General features: G+C 39.9%; 1 long non-coding RNA gene across 1 annotated transcript; it reads right to left on the minus strand.

Annotated features, from left to right (window-relative positions):
- Positions 1 to 20,932: 20,932 nt before the first annotated feature.
- On the minus strand, positions 20,933 to 24,670 carry LOC117816410. Its single transcript, XR_004631950.1, has 4 exons — positions 24,557 to 24,670; positions 21,421 to 21,624; positions 21,232 to 21,325; positions 20,933 to 21,110 (listed from the first exon to the last, which is right to left on the minus strand). It is a non-coding gene; the product is annotated as an uncharacterized LOC117816410 (long non-coding RNA).
- Positions 24,671 to 26,757: the final 2,087 nt, after the last annotated feature.

A 26,757-nucleotide genomic window follows, 5' to 3' on the forward strand; every position in this document is an offset into this window, starting at 1 on the left:
CCTAGCCAACAGCTACAGTGTTCCTGCCTAGTCAGCTGTGCCTCTCATTGGAAGACTAGTAATCTCAATATCTTCGAAATTGCCGCATTAGAAAAAAAATCACCCCCTGTACAGTGTGTGCCGATCGCGAAATGAGCTATCCAGACTACACTCGTCTTTTGTACCAGGCTGTAAACATGTTTATTTCTGCTGTAAAGATTGGCTTTTTTTAATTGGTGTGTATGTGGTTTCCGGTACTTGCGAAGCCAGCCTCAAGCGGATCCTCAATGAATTGCAGTTTTTAGCACTTCCGCATTGGACTCATACTTTTTAGACTGGAGGTTGCCGCTTGGATTGAATCCATACATGCACAGGAAGAGTATGCCCACTAGACACAGAAAGGCTTCTGTCAGGTTGGGGACTCAAACAAAGAACCAGCAGTGGCATTGTCTCAGCTACAACGCAATCGTGCAGCCCAATAAATAATTCTTACATCAATATGCCATGCCAACTCATTAGTATATTTAGTTGGGATTTAAATGATTAAATTAATTTAAATGGTATACGTATAAAAGAGAGAGGGAGGTGAAAAATTCAGGAGATACGATCTAGGAAAAGAAAAAGGAGATTCACTTTGTTTAAAAATTATAGAATCATATTTTTTTTTACCTCAGTTGTTCAGTAAAACGTTGTTCTAACTTTGACAGAAGAGTTAATCAAAAATAAAGCTAAGGAGACATCAGTCTGAAAGTTTCAAACTAAATCTGTGAAAACTTGACCTCTTGTTACTGAAGCGCAGTCTAATAAAACTAAGGTTTTATGCCAGCGTCTCTAGTTTAAACACACATGTACGAGTGTGTGTGTGTGTGTGTGTGTGTGTGTGTGTGTGTGTGTTAATAAAACTGCTTACAGAAAAAAAACTTCACTTTAAAAACATCCTGATGAATCAGAGAGAAACAGGATTATGTTTCTGTTTGAAGTCACTCACAGCTTACATAAAAACACACGAATGAGGCCACCACAGTGGTTTTATGACTGAACACACACACACACACACACACACACACACACACACACACACACACACACACACACACACACACACACACACACACACACACACACACAGGTCAGTAGCAGTGTTCTGGTTTGATGAGGTACTTACCTGAAGCAGTCACACGATAAATCCCGAGCTACAGAGGGTTTTTTATTTTCAGCTGCAGACACTGAACGCTTCGTCAGAACACACCAGGTCAGCTCTTACTGTAAATACATTTAAAATGACAGTAAAAACAGAGAACTAACAAAGGAGACACAAAGCATATTTTTTCATTCTATATATATAACCACTTAGTCCAGGAACTTTAGCCCTGTGTTGAACTTAACTTAATTTAGTCTTATCTGGGTTTTACAAAAAGTTCCTGCACTGAGAGACTTTTAATGTCCTTTAGTCATGTCTCTCTACTTTATTTTAAAGATAATGATATAATCTCATATTGTGTCCTAATGGCATGCAATTGTCAGATTTCACGTTGCATTGTGGAGGCATGCTGTCCACACTGCATCCGTCAAAGACACACTTTTGACGCATTGCATGGACAAACAACAAGGCTATCAGCTTTGCTCAGGAGACCAGCTGGAGACCTCTGAGGCTCCGTCAACACGTACCTAGATATTCTTGAAAATATAGTTTTCCTTTGTGTTTTATTCTTGCGTCCCCACGCAAAACAAGTTTTAGGTCATTAAAGACTATATCAAAAACACCATCCAAGGCAGAGATTTTTAAAACGGAGTTTTGTCTCTATTCACATGAAAAGCAAAAACAAAGTTTAGGGAAATGCTGACGTACTTGCACCTGGCAATTGTAGTTTATGTATTGCAAAAGCAGGCTACCGCCTGTTCTGTACTACTAAGTTTGATTGCATGCAATTTACAAGAAAACATAGCTTAACTTCATCATTACACTGTGACACAGGTTTACATAAATACAACACGCTCAGTATACAGAACACTGTTTACAATTGCTGCTCGCTCAAGAAGACATGCGCATCATGTTCTTCTACGATATTTGACGAAACAAACTGATTACACATTATCACCACCTACTGCCCTCATGGAGACACAGACATATTCTTAAAAGTATCTATTCGTGTGGACGTAGCCAGAGATAAGAGATGATTCTCTATCCTGCAACGTTTACACTTTATAAACAGAGAAACTGGACAGTTGCCGGTGCTGACACAAGTCAAATGACAACACTTCAATCATGAATATGGAGATGAGAAATGCACCTCTCTCTCCACTTTGTTAAACAAGCTTACAAGCTCTAAATCAAAGAAATGTTTTTTTCACTAGACACTCCAAGAGCTGGCAATCTCAATCCAGCCAGGTACCACTTCATGCAGATTTTTGCAGTGAAATGAGGACATGTCATACAGGTAACTCCTCATATGAATTTCATGAATTCACCGCTTCTCACCCATGTCTATGCATGTGACAAAAATTAAAATAGAAATAGGATGTCAGATACAAACAGCACGCTCCGTTGCATTGGACTGTGTTGTGTCATATCCACAGACTGTACATTAAATGGAAGTAGTCTATGTGACGTTGCCCATTTGTTTTGTTTTTGAAAAAAAAGTTCTGAAGCCTATTGTCGGCGGTCGCCATATTGGAAAAACTGAGTCGACCCAACTTTCGGTCAACCTAGCAAGAGATAAAGAGGCAGAGTTGAGGCGGGTTTTTAGTCTTCGCACTGAAAGCTACTGTGTACCGGCCTGTCAGTCAATTCAGCCGTGCACAACTGGTCAGAAATCTGGCAACAGTGTTGTCAACACTCATTAGCCATTAATATCGGCATGGACATCGTCACAGGCTGAGCATGAACCGCTGTATGGCTGCTGTGTTAGAATTCCCAATGATTGGCTTGTAGAATGTATTTGTAATTTTCTCCCAATGTTTTTTTTTATAAATATTCAAGTCTACCACATTCAGGTGCAATATCAAGAATTTCACAAAAACATACAGTACATAGAAAAAATATACATAAATATACTGATTTTTACTCTGTAAACACAGATCCACAGAGTGGGACCCCTAACATCTGTCAGAGAACATCTGTGCCTGTGCTCACACACACACACACACACACACACACACACACGCACACACAAACGCACAAAGGGAAAACATCCATTACACGTTGGCCAAATTCAGTTAACCTTTGTTTCTCTGACCAGAGACGCAGAGGCCAGCCAGGACACAAGCACACACACACACACACACACACACACACACACACACACACACACACACACACACACACACACACACACACACAGAGGCCTGTGGTGCACTTTAAATGAATTATCGATGGAGCAGGACCTGGTCTGGATTTCGTCTCTGAGGCATCTGGTCAGCTCTGTGTCTCTGCTGGTGTCTTTTTTGTGTTTGTCTCTGTTTATTACACGAGGCTGCGTTCACCAGCGCTCTGCTCTGAATACGAGGTTAACAAAGTTATCAAAATTATCATGTGGACGGTTTGACGTAATTGGCATCTCTGGGTTCTTCAAAACTGGTTGAAATCCTTTAGGAACTGCTGTCGATAGGCCAAAAATCTGTTGATCGTCGGATTATGGTCACAGCTAGATCAGGGCATTCAGGGGAAACAATAATAGGGTGTCAATGTTTTTATAATACAGGTTTTTGTTTGTTTGTATTTTGTTTATGTGAAAGTGTGCGACAATCCAAATGCTAGATAGTCAGAAACGTGTAAAACATTATAGTTCATTAAAAAAATTTTTTGGATGCATGTCTGCTCAGAGCTTCTGTAACATGATATTATAAAGAATATATACTGTAAGTTCTGGCATACACTGCACAGATTTAAGCAAATTCTGACACGACTTTTAAGTCCAAAGACTGATTTTAAGTCGGGCAGAATTTCAGCTCAATCACGCTTCTTTTGCGGTTCACTGAACGAGGGCACAAGGTCTGACAACCGATCCCAACTGGGCAAAGAATATTCGTCATGTCAGCAATTTTGGACGGCTCACGGCGTACTGTCACACAGCAAAAGCAAGCCACAAGCTGATTCCCCACTTCAGGTTTTTTTTTTTCCTGATAACACCTTCATATGACAGAGTGTCTGTAAGCGCCATGGCAACACACTGTGTGATGTGAACAGCTGACATTCACAATCACACCGATCAGGCACGACAATTTGACCACGTGTGCAATCTAATGCAATGCCAGTTCAGTGGTAGTATTAACTGTCTTTCCAAAACTAAATTAAAAACAACATAATAATCACTGAATTTCTGCTGTGTGGTTTCACAGGTTTTTCTACACAGCTGATGTAACCATTTAAAGAGTGACTCTGAATGCGTCTGTGGTTGTCAAACTAAAATCCAACATTAATCTATCTTATGGTCGTTAATTTTGTTTCAACTTCATCAATCATTGATGCTATTGGCCCAAAGGTTACCAGTTTGCAGGGTCACAGGTTTCAGGAATCAGGTCTTCGGACCAAATACCTAACTTCCACAGGGCGTCCAAAGCTTTATATTAGCCCAGAGTACCTTCAGAATCTACTTAAAATACTACTGTCGTACTCCATACAGAAGACTGTCAGAAAACAACATGTCAGTGACTTCTATGCATAGTCGAATGACAGATGGAGAATTGGATACCATGGTTGCAGATATAAAGCTGAAGGCCAGCCACCTTTGTCAACTTCCCCCTGAAAAATACAAATCTCAGTCAGCATTGACAAGCATAACAAAATAAAGCATTGAAATGACACAATATTAATGCCAAGTTCTCATGTTGTGCATTTTATACTGGTCCAAACTGTTTCACATTTTTGGTTCTCTTGACACTTGAAGTTTTACTGAAGTGCTTTGTATTCGTTCAGTGGATGGGTTTACCTGAAGCCTTGTTAAACAACCAGGAGCCGTTCAGGCTCTGAAGTTTAGGGTTCTCTTGGTTAAGCATTTACACATTTGTAAATCCTTTAACATGTTTTCAAATCCTTTTGCAACAATAATAGCACCATAGAGGAGCACTTTTGTTAATACATACCTAATGAAGGACTTAGTAGATGGTGTAACATAATATTTAAAGGATGATATATTTTAAGATTTTCAACTGCCTCCACTGCCACAGGTAAGTGTCATTCTGTGAACAACTGATAATAGTTTAAGCAGACAAGTCAACTGTATTCATACTGCACATTTAATAGCAAACTCGGTTGAACAAAGTGCTTTCCATTGAAAAAAGGATGATGATGCATAGATACATGGATCGACCGCTCAATACCTGATAGGCCTACATAGCTACGACTCTCAAAGTCTGAAAGAAGCTAGAATCTGAAACATTATCACAGTGAACACCAAGACTCTGTACAGGAGAGTAAATATTAAAGGGTTGTGAGAGCCTGCATCTAATAGTTCAGGGTGTCCAAACACTATGACTATGAGTCTTTTTGTGACTTAAGTTGAGGGTTAAGAGTTTGGACTCATCCTTGATTTAACAACATTAAAAGACAAAAAAATAAAATAAATCATACATCATGTAGAGAAAATAAATGTTAGATTCAGGAGGAGAAAATAATGACCCAGTGGTTTGTCTCTTTTACAGAGTATGGATTCTGTTTTGTTTGATTCACACTGAGTTATATTGCTTACGTTTATTTCATAACTTCACCTTAAGGTGAATAATTATTAATAATATTTCAATTCTTAGAGGTCAGTTTTGGGATCTGACTCATTACCTGAGGTCACTGTGTCTGATTTCACTTTAAAAACTAACATACACTTTACACTGAGTGATCGTATGTTTGCACAATGGATAAGAAATCCTATCTTAACTAACTCTTTCCACTATGAGCTCACTGAGACAACTATTCTCTCTCTCTCTCTCTCTCTCTCTCTCTCTCTGTGTGTTGCATACGCACGTGTGTGTGTGTGTGTGTTTATGTGTGTATTTACGTGCGCATGCAGTGAAATAACTCAACACAGAGCCGGCCCACAGTCTGGTTCCCATGATTTTAGCAACTGAGGAGCAGGCAGTGCATGAGATATCAATGTATGTATGTATGTGTGTGTGTGTGTGTGTGTGTGTGTGTGTGTGTGTGTGTGTGTATTTGTGTGATGGAGAGAGGTGCCAGTGTTATCAGCAGAGCAGTAGGGAGGTTATGCTACACTAACAGGAATGTCTCTCATCAGTTTTGACACTGTCCAGCTGTGCGCTCTCTCTCTCTCTCTCTCTCTCTCTCTCTCTCTCTCTCTCTCTCTCTCTCTCTCTCTCTCTCTCTCTCTCTCTCTCTCTCTCTCACACACACACACACACACACACACACACACACACACACACCACACACACACAAGATCTAAAATGAAAATGAAAAAAAAAAGGAAATGTTTAACATTTATTCTTATATCTTCATTACCGACTCAGCCAGAGCCCTCCAGATCTAGGATTCAAAAACTGCAGTTCCTTGAGTGTCCATTAGGAGCTGTCTCCTAAAGTGAGTTAATCCCCAACAGCAAACAGAAGTGTTTAAAGCATGGTTAAAAAAACTGCTTTTAGTCTTCATAACGCATTACTCTATCCATGAAGACTGTGCAGGGCTGTTATGATTATGTGTTATATTAAGACTCAAAGTTATGTATAATTAGGGGTGTGGCCTATTTGACTGACAGGTTGCAGCTGTTAGCTGTCACCTCAGCTAATTCAGATAATCTGTCTTTCTGTGCGCTTTATTAATAGACTGTCCAAGAACTCTGACACAAAGTTTTTATACTCAGTCAAGTTTTAGCTGACTGAGTTATTTCATTCATATATTAGCTATAATTAGCAGCTATCTGTGCCTAGAAGGCTGTAACTCGAAAGGCTGGAAATATGTTTATTTCTGCGTCGAATTGATGGCGTAGCCTGCGCCGGAGGTCCGCGTAGCTCCCGTACCTACGCAGAGGCCTACACACGTAGCTGATGCGCACCTCCTCCAAAATGTAACTACGCATGGAATCCACGCAGACCGGAAGCCCCGTGATTGGTTGCCTCGGCGGCATTGTACTTCCCGCATTTACAGCACTTCTGGGATCCCTGTTCATCAGCCGTGTATTTCGTCTCCTCCTCTTTATTCTTCATGTAATCATGTCTGTATGATAAACAGGAACATGTATCAGCTGTAGATTAACATAACACGCTCTGAATCACTGTGGAAAAGTAAACAGAGATCGTAGCGAGGCCGGAAGCAGGCGACCCGCTATCAAAGAGACATTCAAGTGTCTTGGCGGAGTATTGCTGTATGACACGGACACATCGACGCAGAAGTATGCAGTGCTCATGCCCGTGTCAGCCCCTGCTGCGTAGGGGTGACGCAGAAGTATAAACCAGCCATTAGTCATTTTAACATGAGGCTCTAAAGGCATTGACTTTTAGGAACAGTCTCAAGTTGACACTTGAAGATCTGCAGTTTTTTTGTCACTTAAGCATCGGCTCCATTATTAACAATGGACGTTGCCCTGCAGCACAAACTGGATAGGGGACAGCTTCTTTCATTATCCAGTTAACATCAATTTCAAATCAAAACCCCAGCAGCTTGAACATCCACCAATCATCTCAGGTTGTAAGTTCATTGTGTTGTTGTTACATAACATACAGTAGCCTGCATATAGTGGGCTGCCAACACATTGCAAGAGATTTTTGTTTGCATCATTCTTTTTAAAATAATCTTGAATAGAAGCATTATACCATTAGATTGTGGTTTATTAGCTTTGACTGTACACATTCTAGAGATCTGAAGCCTTAGAAGATACTTCAAATAATAAGCCATGTTGTATTTAATATAGCTCAAAGTTATCTGAGGACACATTTCATAAAGAGGAGGTCTGGAGTGTGCTTTCATGTGTGCGCAACATTAATCCACCATGAGTGATGACTTGGCAATAAAGGTGTCTTTTCAAATAAGACAACAGAGTGGGGTTTTTAAATTGGTGCTTTATGAATTAGAATTAAGTGATTGTATTTTGGTTGATTAAACAAGGTGATGAACACATAACAGGATGAAAAAAATCCCTACACTCTTTTGTCCATGCAGAAAATATCACTTCAAATGTTTAACATTTTTACTTCTGCATATCCTCTTTGTGGGTGTCTGGGATCCAAACTCCCTCAGCTGCTTGTGTGTGTGCTTGTGCATATGTGCCCCCCTTGGTGGTATGAGGGGGGCACTCTTACCTGTTTTAGATCCATGAAGATGATGGCATCCATCAAACCAAACACAGGAAGCTGATTTGGGTTAACAGCGTAATCACTGGCGCCAGACGTGGCAGCGAGGGCGAGCGTCTGTGGGTGTGAGAGAGAGGGACCACCATTGGCAAACAAACACCGGCAATGACACAATCAACGACTCCAAGCAGAGGGAAATAATGTGAGTAAGGGTAGATAAAAATACACAACTATATATAAATATATGTCAGATTTCTGACTAAAATGACTGTATCCTTCTGTGATGTTCTAAAGCATCCAAGTTTTTTTTTCCCCAAGGGCATTTCAAGGCTCTGACACCCTGGAAAAAACATTGGACTCTTAAAACTTCACATTTTAAGTGTACCGCCATGCACAAAATATCCTCCAGCATTTTCAATTTATTCTTGTTAATCAATCTACAACAATGTTGTTGAAGGGAGAGGTCAAACTCAGCTCTAAAATCACCTGTGAGGATAAAAAAAACAAAGACACAGAGATAATATCTACCTGTTCAGTAGAAAAATAATGTTTATAAGTACTTAGTGCTAATATGACATCTCTTAGCAACAACCTCGTTAGGCCTTGTTAAGACCTGTTGTCATCCATTATCTAATAACTGGCAAGATAACAGGTTTGTTTAGACTGCAGAGAGAGAGAGAGAGAGAGAGAGAGAGAGAGAGAGAGAGAGAGAGAGAGAGATGGAGGGAGGGAGAGACAGAGAGTATGTAGGGGGGCACATATGGTTTCTGATGACAACCATTTAAAGGTGTCAGACTGGAGCCACTGCAAATTAGAAAAGTCACACACACACACACACATACATGCACACACACACACACACACACACACACACACACACACACACACACACACACACACTGAGTGTTTAGGTGTAATTCTCCTCTCAGCAGTAATCTGTCTGCCACTAAATCCTCTTCAGTTAAACAGCAGGAATTACTTCTGTCTCCATCTTTCTGTCTGTTTACCGAAATATTTGGAAAAAAGAAAAAGTTGAACATGTGTGGGACATTTCTTTATTTGTTTTGTACTTAGTTTTAATAAACTGGACTACTATCATCAATGATCATAATTCACAAATCATTTTCCGCTTAATTGGGCGTCTATACCAATCAAAGCTGACTTAAAAAAATTGGGGGTGATTTTATTGATTTAGAAAATGATATGTGTATACATGTAGCAAAAACGATTTCATGGTTGATAATATTTCCATCGTACCAGATTCTTATCAGCCTCTTAGCGGGGACAAAAATGCATTAAACTGAACATTTCAGTTCAGGGTCAAGTTCAAACATTATCCCGCTTATTTGTTCCAATTCAGATCAAACAGAATATTTTCATTGAAGGTTGCATATCTGCCCATGTATTTTAATGTTTTGGCCTCTTTTCCCTCTGTTAAAACGACAGAGGCAGGGTTTACCTGTACTGCAGCTTGTCAGCAGAGGGAGCTCTTAACCTTTTGGCCTCAAAGCAAAAACGCTCCCATGGCATCCATTTTATTATACATCTATGGTTACACATTGCAGACTAGGCATAACAGGCATACATATAACAGTATTAAATGGCAGTATATAATAGCCTCATATTTTCCCCACATTCAAGACCAGCCTGAAACAATACCTAACACTCTTACCACGGACAGAGGTGAAATGTGCCAGATCGGTTACCATGGATTAGCTTGATATGATGTGTGATCAGGATGTCCGAGGAGGGTCGTGAGTTAGAATGTTGGATTATTAATAAGTAGAGAGCAATTCATGGTCAGTCTCATAGGTAGTGAAGTGCTGTGAAAAAACATTTGTAAACTTAGCAATGTGCTTGGATAAGGAGGTCATGGGTGCTGATGCAGGTAGACACAGGTCCTTAATCCTGCATCACTGATAATAATAATGCACTTCCTGTTTTTAAATCTGTCAATAAAAAGAACAGTTTTTTGATTTTTTTTTTCAGGGACTCCTGTTACTTAATTTTATAAAAAAAAATTTGGGGGGGTATTTAATAGCCTACACATCAAACAAAAAATATTCAAGAGAAAAAGATTGTACACTACAACTAAGATAAAAAGTACAATGAATAAAAGTTATAATGAGTTTTATTGCAAATTAAAACTCCCCAAGTTTTGCTTATCAATGCAAAAATGTGGTTCCAATCCAAAACAGTCATCAGGTTGATAGAAATGTGTTCTATCTTTTAGCTATGAGTTTTGCAAACATATTTTAGCTCAATGGCATAAAAAATTATGGTCTGAAAATAAAACTGAGAAAAGTCATGAACCCAAAATGATTAATAATTTCACTGTTTTAGTTGCAAATTCACCTGATCTCTACTACGTTCAAACATCTAAACTTAATCTAAATAAAACTTTTAAAATATGTCTTTAAATACAAAGATAGAAATCAATGGAAAATATCCTGCAGGGTTAAAAACACACTGACCATTCTGCACCAAAACTTTATTTGAAACAGCTTGAAACTACAGATAGAAAGCATGCATTTACATCTCTCTCTCTCTCTCTCTCTCTCTCTCTCTCTCTCTCTCTCTCGCTCTCTCTCTCTCTCTCTCTCTCTCTCTCTCTCTCCCGGTCTCTGTCTCTCTGGTTCTCTCTCTCTCTCTGTGTGTGTGTGTGTGTGTGTGTGTGTGTGTGTGTGTATGTGTGTGTGTGTGTGTGTGTGTGTGTGTGTGTGTGTTCAGGGGGTTACAGAGGTCATGTGGGGTTAGAGTGTTTAAACAGGCAGACTGAAAGTTTGTGACCTTCGACCCTGGCTTGTGCCTGGGTCAAAAAGTGTAGCTCCTTTTGGACACACACACACACACACACACACACACACACACACACACACACACACACACACACACACACACACACACACACACACACACACACACACACTCCTTGGTAATGGCTCTGTTTAGTCATCTATTTCTGGGTTGTGTCTCAGGTATAAATAGATTCACCTCTGACCCAAGACGCAGACAATCACAGGCGGTGCTCTTACAACATGCAAACAAACACACACACATTTTTACAACACACACAGAGTCACAACAACATAAGCATGATTAGCACAGAGTGTGCTTACCCTTTTTAAAAATTATCTCGTGTTTTCAAACTGTTTTTGTCTTTTATACTCACATTATGACTAAAGACCACTGTGACCATGCCCACCCACTCACTGAAAAAAATAAAAAGTGGACTACTCAAAATATATTTTTAATTCTCTGTGTAAATACTCCAAAACCGATTTTTAGCTGAACTGTCATGCAGATATCTCTTTATAGAATTAATAAATTGTTGCCAGTTTACCACTGATGGTAACTGGGATGTCATGTTGGATTGCATTCTACTTGCTTTTGCTCTCCATGCAGACTCTTTTCCTGCAAACACCAAAGCCTGCTGACTGGTCCTCATAACAGCTGCTAGAAACATCTTTCAGTGGGGCACTTTTTATTCTCATACTGTCAGAATCTGGGGGATACACTTTTAGAAAATAAAAGAATAAAGTCTAAAAGAATAAAACATATTTACCCACCTGTCAGTTGCAGGCCCTCGGGGGGCCCTTATAATCTCAACGATTGCTGGTCACAGATATAACTTATCCTCCCTAATTTAACAAATAAAAGACAACAGACAGACAGACAGACAGAGAGAGAGAGAGAGAGAGAGAGAGAGAGAGAGAGAGAGAGAGAGAGAGAGAGAGAGAGAGAGAGAGAGAGAGGAGAAGGAGGATGATGGAGGTAAAAAAAAGCAGCAGATGTTTAGACGTATCATGTACCTCTCGGTAAACTAACTGACAGCTCAAACACAGATTACATCAGCACAGGACTCATTAGTGCACACATCACCTGCTGCAGCCTAAGGGATACACACACACACACACACACACACACACATACACACACACACACACACACAGATTTATATCTCAGATAGCTGACGGCTAAAGCACTTTCACTCCTGCTGCTCTCTTTGTCTGCATCAGATTAACATTTTCCTCCTCTCTCCTTTTTTCGCTCTTGTTTCTGATGTTTAATTGACAAACTGATATTTATGTGCGTCACCTATAACAACATTATTGTCTGAGGTAAATTTGATTTTGTTTTATTATTCTTTTCCAGCAATATAAAACATTCACGTGTGTTTATAATACAAATAATTTCTCTCCCATGGCATAAAGGAACTGCTGTGGCCTTTGAAAACAATCATGCAGGAGACAGTTAAGTGTGTACACATTGAAACACTGAGTGACACCTCAACCACATGCAGGGAGGGTCTATTTTTGACTTCTTGATGTTTCATTTAATGATTAAGTCACGTAAGAGAAGCACTAAAGCTGGCCAGACTTGTGCGTGTGTGTGTGTGGGTGTGTGTGTGTTATCAGCGAGTGAAAAAGGCTGGTGCCAAGGATAAGTGATAAAAACACATACAATCACACACACATACACACACCATGTAGTCTTCTTTCATGTTTCAATGGCAGCCCAGAAAGGACAAACCTTAAAACTCTGTGACTTTAAAGTAACCACTTGATAACAAATCAAAACATGGTTATCAAGCCTGAACCCGAAACATGACTTAACCTCCGGACTATCGGGAAACAAACCAGACAGACCTTTTCTTTTTTCACCACTAGGACAGCTTTGTTAGATTATTATTTATTGCCTCACATGTTAGTGGGATTATTAGGGACAAATAAAGAGGACATAAGGGACAAAGGTGTAGCCTCGTTATTATTTATCACCAATGTGTTATTGGCTCATTGTGGAATAAGGTGTAGGACAAATACACAAAATGTTGTTATGACGAGAGAATAAGACAAGAAAACAGGCCTTTGATGTTTCAAGTTTATATTCATAATGGGGCTATAAAATATAGAAAAACACGAGTAACTGTGTCTTCATATCAAAAGACAAGAGAAATTCCCTCCTCTAGATGTATGAGGAACTAACACTGTCTTTTCTTGATTCATTACTTCCCCCACAGAAGCGCCTGGTCATCTGCTTCTGGTGAGTCTCAGTTTCACTGTAAATAGTAAGTTACACAGAGGCTTCACTCTTACTTACTTCTGTTGTATGAACCTGAAAAATAAATTGAGTTTCCAGTGATTTTCTTGTGATTAACTGGTCTTAATGTTCAGAAATAACAACATTATGCAGATTAAAGTAAAAGAAAGTGAAAAGTGAAGCTTTGTCATGTCTGTTCTAAGGGGGAGAAACGTATAAGATGTTTGTTCGTTCAATGGAGGTCAGATCGATCATTTCTGTTGCATTCAAGGAAGTTGAGAAAACCTAATGCTGATTAATTTATCTGTATAAGCAGATAGCTGCTCTTGTATTATAATATCTGTCTAGATAAATAAATCGTTGTCATATTGCTGCTGATGAGAGCTGGGATGTCATTAGGGTGGATTATTTGCTGCCTGATTTTGCTCTCCAAACAGACTGGGGTTTTTTTTGCACCAAAGCCTGCTGATACCTGATTGGTCAACACTACAAATTGGTTGCCATGATAGCCAGGCATGATAGCCAGGCATGATAGCCAGGCAGCCCCTCCTGCTATTTGACTCTAAATGGACATCATACTGTATTGAAGAGAATTTGAAACTACAGATTGAGACCAAAACCTCAAGAAACATCAAGAAACAAAGTGAATAAATCAACTGAGATCTTGGACCATTCTGTCATAGACTTTTATACAATCCAATGCCCCCTGCTGGACATTAACTACATTCCTCCAACATATACAGGAGGAATTTCTGCACTGGTTTCCCATTTCTGACCTTTATGTCCACTGAAGTGTTTGTGTTGTTTCTGTGTGTACGTAAGTATATTTTTTATTCTTCCCCTGAACCGTTGTGACGTTAATCTAGGATAAATCATGACCTTTATCAGATCCTTATATCATGTGTGCTGCAGATGTTTTCTTCTGCTACCTGCTCCACTTTGTCCTGACATGCTGTTGTACATAACGCACCATGTTAGCTCTCAGTTTAAGAGTAAGTTTCAGGAGGTAGAGTTACAGGGTTTTCACCTGGAAACAGTGAAATGTGGAGTGTAACTGAAATAACAACCCAGAACACTCAGACATCTTTATTCCTCACTTTGTCTTTGCAAACAGCTGGCTTTCTAAGGTTTCAGCAACCAATAAAAGTGCTTTCCTCCCTACAAAATACACCTCGCACTTCATCCACGCGTGCATTTGTGTGTGTTGTCATGTGTGGTGTGTGTGTGTGTGTGTGTGTGTGTGTGTGTGTGTGTGTGTGTGTGTGTGAGTGAAAAAGATAAATCACCACCTGGATTCGGTATCCAGAGTTGTCTGCCTCCCCTGTGACACAGACTTCCTGCTACTAAACCAACAGATACACTCCCTATCTGTCCACACACACACACACACACAGACACACACAGACACGCACACACACACACACACACAACCACACACACACACACACACACACAAACACACACACACACACACACACCACACACACACACACACACACAATTAATTTGCTGTAAAGCTTCTCAATCAAAAATCTGGGTCTTCACACATCTGTGGAACCCAGTCAAACAAGAAATTTTATTTGTGTGTAATAATGAAAGATATGCTATCATGATAAGCATGGATTCCTATGCACACATGATATACATACACACACAAACACACACACATATACACTGGCATACACACACTGAAGCTGTAAAGAAACCCACATTTAGATGAAAGCAGTGTAATGCAGTGTTTTTATCTCTATGCCCCTGTAGGAGGGGAACTAACCATGCTTGTGTTCACACACACACACACACACACACACACACACACACACACACACACATACACACACACACACACACGCACACACACACACACACACACACACACACACACACACACACACACACACACACACACACACACACACACACAGTGAAGTTGACGAGTTGTGTGGCAGATATATGAGCTGGAATGTGGCCATAAAAGTGGTGCAGAGTCACCTTAGCTTTTCCATGCACTGAGACTTGCTTCAGGTGGTGTAAGGTATTGGGGGGGTTGCAAGAGGGGAAGTGGTATGCATGAGGGCAACATTGCATGTATTACAGGGAAATGGTACCAACATATTCACATGTTTTCAACTCGCTATAAGTTCCTCTGCTGCTTCATCACTCTGTCTGTTGTCTCCTTTGTCCACGCTGTCACTTCTGTGTAATGTTTATGCAGCCTAGAGAAAAAAGTAGCATTGCTGAAAATATGTTGGGGCGGTCTGCATTAAAAGGCACAATTTCTCATTAAGGCTCTAAAGTGAATTAGTATTTTTTTTTTTCATCAGCTCTCTCAGATAAGTCCCCAATAAATAATGACCTGGACCCTGTCCATTATACAGTTTAAAGTCATGGCACTCAAGTTGAAGATTCAGGACTTTGACTCAATTTAAGCTCAACTACTGATGTCCGGACTTATACTAGGACTCGAGCATTAACTGCATTAGGATTTGGAAGATGGAGAGGACTCAAAACTGTATATAGATATAGACTGTTTAAATGTGTATGATTCTTTATATTATTTTTATATAATTCTTTCAGTTTAGAGCAAGGTCTCACTTGTGTATACCCCTGAATGTGCTTTCACATGGTGTCCTTGTTCAGCTACAGTTTCTGCCAGGATAAAGAAATTCTACAAATCTTGCATTTTGCTTTCAAGATTTTGTATTATTTGCAAGCAAGAGCAATGCAACATGTTGGATATGTAAGGAGAGCCATAGTGGACAAGACAGAGACAAGCACTACATTTTAAATGATGACTCCTGTTCCAGAAGGTATGAGAGGCTAAAGTCACTTTGGACAGTTGATTATGGTACTGTTAGCAAGATAACAATAATGTTAGCAACTACAATGACTCAATGATGGAGTCCAAGATGTTTGATTGTTAAAATTGTGATTCATTGAAGATGTGCTGCAGCTCTTTTTGAGTTTATTTGACACCTGCAGTGAATAGATGAGTGTGTTTCCTTATTAAGAGAAGTGCAGTGTGCTTTTAAGCATGAAACATAGTGCTGTTACTTCATTGATAAGTGAAATCTCCAGACATGCTAACAGGATTCATTAGAATCTAATGTTGATAGAATAAATATTTTTTACACATCCACAAGGTCCCACACAGTCAGTCCAGGTTCAGACAGTCACTAGTTTGGAGTAAAAAAGCCCCCTCCTCATAATAAATCTTATCAGACATGGGGACTTTACTCAGCCTTCATAGCATTTGAGCTTGCAGACAGAGGAAAATGGCCGCCATGTGAATATGGTGAAAAGATCAGCTTTACACGTGCATTTTTTATTATTTAAACAAGACTTGCAGATTTTATCTCCAACCCTCTGTTAGCCATCCTCTGTGGAACTGCTTCCTGTATGTCGTCCCTACACTGTAAAGCTTGGCAGGGCCTTCACCTTATGTGTGTCCATATGTGTGTGAGTGTGTGTTTGCTGTGCCAGGCTGCTAGCCCGATTATGCAGACAGGACATAAAAGCTGGGTGGCCCTCTATTGGCCTGGTGTCTCCTCCACTCAAGATCAGGGGCACTCAGTCACCTGATCCTCATAAAAAACAACTTTATTAGCTACTCGAACACAACTAGGTGTGTTAGTGTGTTATTGTGAGTCTGTGTGTTGGTGTATGCATGCTTGTATAGCTCTCTTAAGGATCATACTGTTGTTATTTAATCTTCTCGACCATTCAGTGTATTGGTCATTTCTGGTGTGTGCATTGTGTCTGATTTTATATGTCATTGAATTAGATAATTGTATGTTTTATGGATGTCAAGATCTTCCACACAAACTAAGCTCAGTTTACTACAGCTTATATCCTGTGTCCTACGTCTGGCTTAGTGTCTTCCCTTTGGTCCACTGTTACGTGCATTATGTGCTGAGGCACTGATAGTTTTGGTATCAGAAAATAATTAAGATACAGATATTAGCCTATTTAAGTTACTCTAATCTTCCCATGTCCACTGTGAAACTGTTCTGGCTAGTTAGCAGGTTATAAATAGAGTCATGTCCAAGTTCAAGTTCATGTTGTGACCTCCTTGGACATGAGGGTGGAGCTGGAAAGTGCTCACTAGCAGGTTATTGAGCTAGTTTAACGTTGTTGTTTTTTTTACCACAGCATACAACTCTATTTTTGGTGGTAGCTGACCAAAGTACCAGGTAAATGACACAACCCACATTATTTAAAAGAACCCAATGTTCTTGCTGCTAGAAGCTCAAAAATGCAGACCCCTAACTATAATTTTAAGTCGTAATATAATGTATACAGGTGAATTGTATACAAACGAGAGAAATGAGAGAACAAAACTGATTTGTACCAAGCTGTAGCTATGTTTATTTCTGTAAAGTTGACATTTTATTATGCAGCGCTATAGGGAATTGGCTCACTTTGGAGAGAGCCTTAGTGGCCACTCCAGGAACTACAGTATTTGGGACTTAAGTGTGGACTTTATTGCTAAGTAAGATGTATCTGGACTGGTAGCATATTGTTAAGTAAAGTGTAACCAATTAAAGAAAAAAAAAAGTATCAAACAAATCCAAAGACAAAATAAAAAAACATTATATTGAGGTTTGCTGAATAAAGATTGTGTGATCACACCAAGCCATGTGCAAAAATCATCATAATGCAAGTTATTTTGATTGTCTGTATGTTAGCATACTGAGTTCAAATCTCCTCTGTTCACTGAAGTTTAATTGATAGTGAAACTTAAAAGTGTGTGAAGTTTCCTGAAGTGTGCTTTGTTAAGCAGGACTCGAATGGAAAAATGCAATATTTATATATGTATATATATATAAACCAGGACTCATGTAAGTACAAAACACTATACTAAATTTGCTCTTTTTTCAGTAGGGTGCTGACAGATAAAATAGTCCTGCAGTGCAAAGTGTGAGTGGAGGAGTTGCTCACAGCTGGAAAACATTTCAGCTAATAGAGGACAGAGGTGAGACGTTTTCAGGAAATATGAGGTTATTTTAGTCTTTATTATGCAATCAAATGTTTGAAAGGAAAACTTATCATGGCGCTAAGGAAAATTGATTTAAGAGAAAAACTACTGACACTAAAATCAAAAGTGCGAACACAAGCAAAATAGATTTCAAATTTAATCTGAGTTAATGAAAATAAGATTTTTTCTCTTTTTTTAAACTGAAAATTGTGTTTGATTGAAAATTTTGTTTGTTGTTGAGCTGAATTTTTTGGGCAAGACCAATGCTGAAAGTATGCAAGACAGCTCTCTATTGGCCAGTCTCACTCTGAATGACAGGTTCACATCCATGTCTACATGTATAAGTTCAAAATTAAATGTTTTAGTATATATTCAATACATCTTTCACATTGGAATAAAAAGGTTGGATTTGCATAAATAAACTTATTCTGAAAATCATTTTTTCATAATAAATGTTTCTCTATAGAAGTGCTATTATTTCAGTGCATTAAGTCTTCCTCTATTTGACCTGTTGGGTTGGAGGGCATGATAAAGACACAAAAGCAATCTTAAAAAAATGTTGGAATCAATAAATAAGCAAAACTAAAAAGACAATAACTCTGTTAAGTTTCCATTTTGGGAATGGCCTCAGCTTTCTATACCATGAGTAAATGTATTATATAGGCATGGTAAACACAATCCTGTTGTAACAGGAACCTGGTTCCCAAATTTTAAAACCTGAAAATCTATATTACCTGAGTTTATCAATGCGACTGTGGAGTCGCATCATTGAATTGAAATCGATAACGACTCAGATCGAGAAGGAGGCTTGATCATGGTATCAATGTCATTAAGATCCCTCTTCCTAATCTTATGTAAAGTGCATCCATTTCTTATGAATACGTGCAGAAGAGGAAGAAGACTGTGTTTTATGAGTTTCATAGCTTTAGTATGATTTCCATGATGTCTTTATTTCCAGAATGCAGAAAAGGAAGAGAAGGAAACTGAACACTGGCTCCTCGTCTAAGGATTGACCAACTTTTCCAATGTAATCTAAAAAAAAAGCTGATTCCAAAGGTGCTTAAATGTTGAAGGACACATGTATCGCAACAATTTGCTTTAGGCCACACATCCTCTCAGGTGACCTCTACCTCACCTGTCCAATCCAAACCCGGACTATTACCAGCTGTCACTAACACACTGTGTCTGCTTCCTGATTGGCCGCTATAACACTTTGTTGTCCAGTCAGATTTAGAAGCAGGATGAAGGTGACACACAGACAAACTGGCAGCACAATACAATAATAACACACCTACTACCGCTCTTATGTGTGTGTGTGTGTGTAGTGTGTGTGTGTGTGTGTGTGTGTGTGTGTGTGTGTGTGTGTGTGTGGTGTGTGTGTGTGTGTGTGTGTGTATGTGTGTGTATTGGTGTGTGTGTTCCATTTATTGTGTGTTTATGGGTGTCTGGTGTGGTGGTGTGAGCGCAGCTTTAAGCTATTACCAGGCTTTGGGGGATCTATTTCTCTCTCTTTAAGACCCTGACCTGAGTGGTGTCTCCCAGACTTAGACACACACACCCAGCCACACACACTCAGACACACACGCCACATATACACACGGATTCTGTGTTTCTGCAAGCACCTAAGGATGATCAAAACACAGTGGAAGTTTTTTTTTTGTTCTGTTGTGACTTTCTGCACCTTTTGCCTTCTTTTGATTGTACATAGAATACACAAGTTTAAGCTCCATTTTGATATTCTTATAAGTATGCTCAAGGGTGGCATTAGGGGTCAAGCAGTTGATTGGGTGACAGTAATTTAGTGCATAAAAGAAGATGTGGTGGGACATAGACATTTGCTTCTGTACCAACATTCCTGCTCCTAAAACCCAGACCACCACAGTGATTCAATAAATATAATTCAAGAAGTACACCTCATGCAAGAAACATAGGAAAAAATGTCCCGTGGCTCACTTGATAATGCAATCAGTGACAACTTCAAAGAAAAAATCTTCCCACAGCTGTCAAATAAAGATTTGGAAATACAACCATCAACACTTAAGTTAAGAAATGTGTCATTAAAACTTTAAAATGATTGTGATAAATTAATAAAAGGGGAAAATCCTATCAGTGCTTCTTGCACGTTCAAAACTTTGAAACTAGCAAAATGTTTTTGCCAATCCTTTTTTAGAAAAACTAACTGGATGATGCTGATTTATTTGTATTTACTGTTGCAAAAGAAGACTGGCCTCCAAGTTTTCACCTGATATTGCACCTTAATAAACACCATCTTGTAGTCATAATGTTCCAAAGATATTTTGACATTAAATCTATTCCTACAAAAAAAAAACCTAAAGGTCTGGGTGTCAGTTTAGCTCAGTTAGTAGAACAGGCGCCCCATTAATGTACAGAGGCTGTAATCCTTGTAGTTTCCAGGTTGTGGAATTATAGGGTATATGTAATCCCCTCACTCTCCCTATAGCTCAAAAATATCCTTAAGAAAATGTCTGGTGTTTAATATGGTGACTAGAAGTGGGGCGAATCAGATAAACTGAATATACAGACATACTAATAGATTTGTCGACTGTTAATTTGAATCTTTGAATTCAGTATTTAGACTCATGCCATGTTAATTTTTTGGAGCCAGAAATGACCATATTTGGATGAGAGGGTGAAGTTGGAGAAGAATGAGGGTTTAGAACAAAAAAATGGGTTTTGTACCAGGTTGTAAACATGTTTATTTCTGATGTACAAGTGTGACATTTTAACATGGGGCTCTATGGGGATTGGCTCACTTTGGGAACAAGCCTCTACTTAACATTCCAGGAACTGAAGTTTCTGGGACCAAGGGCTGCTGAGGTTGCTTCTTGGGATCAACCCATGTGACACTGTTAAACAACTGTCAGTATTTTTTTGTCAATTTCATGGTATTTCATCATGTTAGCAATGTCTTTTTGAACATTTTACTAGAATTAAAATAAATGTAATTTGCAATTTGTGCACAGTAAACAATATGTCACCTTTTGTCACAGACTGTCACTCAGTCTGAATCAGGTCTAGAAAATGGTCCACAGTTCGACACGTTGTAAACTGCAACAGGTCTTGTCATACATGCTGAAACAACAGTCATGAAGTCAGAGATGGAAACAGAGCTGAGTAAATGTGTAGGCTACATGGTCACTGGCGGTGAGGAGAACGGCCTTTGTCACCTCTTTCCTGTTTGTGACTCTCATGCTGTGATATCAGGGCTGCTGGACAGTCTCCAGTCTGATAACAGTGAGGTGCCATGCTGTTGTTTGGAGAAGATGGCTTCATGGAAGGAGGGACAGCACAGAACAAAAGACCGTCTGCACCCTGTGGGAGTCGGCTGTACAAGCTGAGATCACTGATGTCTGCACCACCTGGATCCTGAACTGAACAGAGGAGATCTGTATTTAATATCTTGAGGATATTAGACGGAATGGATCTACATGATTGGGAGACCTATTTAAGGAAAGTTATCAAAATAAAGCAACATTTCTATAGCCATAATCCATCACATTCAAACTCCCAAATCTTTAACCACAGTCTGTGACCAAACTTGTTAGACTATAACTCTATGGATTATTGTTTGGTAAGATGTTAAAGTCAGTTTCTCAAAACCATCTCTCTTCGCCATGCTAACTCCATTATCAAAGCTAACCAGGTTACGTTAAGAGTTCCAGCTTTGAATAGGCCTTGAAGCGCTGCTAAGACCTAATGCCCTGTAACCAAATCACATTTTGTTTGGGGGTAGGATAATGGTTTGTGAAAAAAAAATTAAAAAGGTTTTTCAAATCCACACAGTTTGCTTGAGTCTGTAATATTTCCACTCTTGCCAAAGTGTCAAACGGTTAAGACTGAGCAACGAGTGTGTCTACATCTTACTGAGCAGATCCCACACGCAGGGTTAAGATCAGATCTTCATATTTTGAAGGTCGGGGACTCTGATCAAGCTGTCATAATTGCAGATTTGGGGATGTATGCAGAGATAAAATGGGCACATGAATGTCTGGACAGAATAATAAAATGACTCTGGCAGAGGCTGGACTGGTTTAATTTGCAGATTTTGTATCTCAGATTTGTGTGTGGGGGGTTGTGTGTGTGTCCACTGGCTAATTCACTATAACACACAGATCTTGTCGGGGGGGGCATGAACATGTACAGCGAGCACTTGTCTGTGTCTTTTTGTGTCTGCAGGCTAAAAGTTAATAACGAACACTAACGAAGAGAAATGATTCTTTGAGCCTGAAGTGGTCTGTGTGGGCTGCAAACACACACACACACACACACACCACACAACACACCCACACACACACACACACCACACACACACACACATACACACACACACACACACACAGACACATACCCACACACAGAGAGAGAGAGAGAGAGAGAGAGAGAGAGAGAGGAGAGAGAGAGAGAGAGAGAGAGGACATGCAGCTCTTCAGTGTGTGAATGGCCCCTCAGTAACGTTCTCGATCCCTTTCTGACATGTGAAACTCGGACACTAATCACTGCAGTTCTGCTGCCACACAGCACAATAGGCTGCAGTGTGTGTGTGTGTGTGTGTTTGTATCTGTGTGTGTGTGATGGTGGTCTGCTGGTCCTTTCATGGTTTAATGAGGTAAGCAACAACATGCCTGAGGCCATGCTGGAGACAGGACACACACAGTCTCAGACTCTAAACATAGATGCTATTTGAGTTGTCAATCTTCAGTGGAGTGAATCATCGGGTCATGCAGAGTTAACCTCACTGAGGAGATGGGCGGGGGGAGCTGGTTATCAGCTTCTTATTTACTCTTGAACAACTTTGTGTCACCATCCTTTGCTTTATGGCAGTTAGATATGGTGGCCAACAAGGCTAGCCGATCTGCAATGATCTTCATTTGGGGAATGTGCTAAAAGTTCAGAAACAACTTTAAAACACGTGCAAAAGTCCAATGGAATTACAACAGCAGAAATGTGCTGCAAATGAAAAGCTGGGATATCGAAAGACAAAGCAACTGCATTAATTGCATGTATGCTGCAACATAACTCAAAATACACTCAAACAGAAAACACATGCAAAAGGAAAATGCTGCAAAGCATGACAACTGAAGTGCACCAGGACTTCAGTGGCACTAAATGCTTAGATTGGACAAGCTTGTTAAGATGAGAAAGTAGCGGCGTATAACAATAGGAATTTATGTTATAACTACACGACTTATTTGTCAACAGAGCTGTCAATCATGACATCACAGGCCCTCTTTTTAATGTCAAATAAAACGTAACAAAAATAAGCACGATAGGAACAAACTGACAGATTTTATAGTTTGACCCATGTCCAATTTGTTAACATGGAGGAGGCAGCCTTTTAGACCTATGCTGTTGTCAGTCAGGAGATCTGGTCTAACTTTTGGGAAGCTGTACACACGTACAAACACATGTAACACATGAGTTACAAAGCCTTGCATTTCGCCTTCCACATGCCCACATTCACCTGTAGTTGGTTAATGCAAAGCACCTTATGAATGAAAATGCATACAAATGATTAAAGGTTCTCACGATGAATCCGACAATAACAAAATTGTGGTCCTCGTGAATGAAGTGGAGGTCAGAGAACATATAGTTTGTTTCTTAGAGCCCCACCCTGAGTGGTCTGCAGCTACACAGCCCCAAACAACACATTGTGATGCACTGTATGTTCTCACACTTTTCTCTCAGAACCAGTGTTAACTTTTTCAGAAGTTTGAGCTCCAGTAGCTCTTCTGTGGGATCAGACCACACAGACCCACACACTTCAATTAGCCTTGGTCCCCCATGACCCTGTCACCAGTTCTCCATTCCCAAGGCCTCTCGGTAGGTACTGTCGACTTCAGACCAGGAAAACCCCACAAAAGCTGCAGTTTTGGAGATGCTCTGACCCAGTCACCTACCTCTCACAGTTTGGTCCTTGTCAAAGTCACTCACATCCTTACATTCGTCCGTTTTCAACTTTAAGACAAAATGTTCACCCGCTACCTACTATTTCCAACCTACTGACAGGTGTTACCGTAAAAAGAAAATCAATGCAATTCAATTCATTTGTCAATGGTCATATGGCAGATCAACACATTGGGTATTGACCATGGTGTAGCTTGGTAAACTGTGATCTTGTGTGGGGGCTAGTTTGGCCTTGTGGTTAAAGCACACGTCACATGTGTGGAGTGCAGTCCTTGTCACAGCAGGTTCCTTGACCCTTTGCTCCGTGTCACCCCCACTCTTTACTTCCCACATTTCTTGAGTGAACTCAGTATTTTCTATATGATTTATATTTAATTTGTGGATTTAAATTGATCTCACCTGATCTCCAGAGGAAGCAGATGTTAAGACACAGATACTTTAGTTATGATACAGGGAGATGAAACTGAAGCAGATGACTGACCGAGTCTGAAAGAGGAAAAGTCAGAGATGCAGTCATCACGTGTTATTTATTCCTCAGAAATAACTGGAGGTGAGATGTTACCTGTTAGTTTGCTGTCAATGGCAGCATGCTAGCTAATGTTAACCTCAGGGTTAGGACATGTTGAGCAATTGCTGTTGCTCTGAAACACAGTCAGCAACTCAGACCCCTTGTAGACTATCTCTGATAGACTAACATGGTCGGTAGCTAGCTAAAAAGCCAGTGAATGATACCCCTAAACAGTCCAGCCAGCTTCACTGGTCAAAACACACACTTGCACACACTCTTGAAAGCACACACACACACAGACATGCATACAGCTGTGAGGTCACTAGAGGTCATTAGCAGGGCTGGCGCTGTCCTGTGCCACGAGGTCAGACTGCTAATTACATTGGCCTTAAGATGAGACAGTGCAACACACACACACACACACACCACGCGCACGCACACTCACGCACACACACACACACACACCCACACACACACACACACAGCCACATACAGTAGCTCCATACAGCAGGGCGGAATGGGTAATGTGATTGTGATAATGACTGGACATCAAACATGACTGCATGGATGGGACCACCAACAGAGGGACATGGGAAGTCAGAGAGAGCAAGAGAGACGACAGACTATCAGACAGACAGAAAGAAAGAAAGAGAAAAAGAAGAAAGAAAGAAAAAGAAAAGGATACAGACACAGTGGAGTATAACAGAGAGCAGTACTGTGCAGTTACTTGTATTGTTGGAGACAGCTGGAGTTTCTCTTCTGACAGCTGAAGTATTGTCTGATCGTTAACAACAGCTCTCCATTAAACTGCAATTTTGTGATGCGGCAAATTCTCACTCAAGCAAACCTGTCCCTTTTCACAGCCTTGTAATGTTGATCCCAGGTTGCACCTGAAATTTACAGTAGAAAGAAAGGAAAATGTGTGAAGTTTTTGCACATGTTAAAAGCATTGAAACAGACACATAGTGCAAGTAAGTTAAGTTTCATTTCCTATTTTCACAGTCATTTTGGCATCTTTACAATGTCAATGGACAGCTTTATTAAAAGTTTATCACGGAAGATGTGTCGTATTGAAGATATAGCCTCAAAATGCTGCAACTTTTTCTGTTTTTCTGCAGCAAATCAGGGATTCTGGGTCCCCAAAAATCCCAGAGACTCTGTAAAATCATGGAGGGACTAATTAGTGCCATGAACCACACAGAGACAGATTATTTGCTTAATTTTTGAATGAAAGTCCCAACAGCACCACAAATAAAACCCACAGGTTATGGTCATTGGCCGCTTTAGCTGAGGTGAGACCAAACGGTCTGCTAGAAGCTCCCACCGGTCACTCAAAGAGGCCATGCCACTAATTCAGCATTATTTTAAGCCTAAATGAACGTAAACATTTGAGTTATATAAAGACTCAGTTGCATACAGTTTTTTATAAATAGAGAAATAAGCTACAGAGACTAAAACTGCTTTTAAACTGTTGTAAACATGTTTATTTCTGCTGTATTGGACACTTTAACATGGAGCTCCATGGGGACCGACTCACTTTCGGAGACAGCCTCTAGTGGATACTCCAGGTACTGCATTTTTAGGACTGAAGTTTTGGCTAACCTTTTTAGTGAGACTTTGCCACTTGAGTAAAAGAAACCTACTGTAACACTGTCACAGCCTGCTGATTAACAAGTATCTGTTTTCATATTTACATTAAATGCTTCAGTTATTACAAAATATTTTTTAAACAATTAGGCTTTAACAATTTGTTTAAGTGTTCATCAACCAACCACAGCAGAGGAAGAGTTACCAACAGACTAGACGGGGACAGAGGAGAAGCATTAGCGGACTGTGCTGGACTGCAGTCATAAATCAGAGTGTCAGACTGTTTATTGAAAAGGCTGCTGCTGGATCCAGAATTATAAACACTGCGTCTGTACTATGTGGTAACCACAGTGACATCAATCCGTTCATTTGTGCTGCATTCTGTTCCTCTACATGGAGGACTAACTGAGCCTGCTGGATTTACATTAAACTAACTAACCCCAGTTTAAATGTTATCTGTCCTGCTAAAGGGACATTTTAAAATCTTTCATGACATGCATGTTTT

This window comes from Notolabrus celidotus, chromosome 7, assembly GCF_009762535.1.
Source record: "Notolabrus celidotus isolate fNotCel1 chromosome 7, fNotCel1.pri, whole genome shotgun sequence".
NCBI lineage: Eukaryota > Metazoa > Chordata > Actinopteri > Labriformes > Labridae > Notolabrus > Notolabrus celidotus.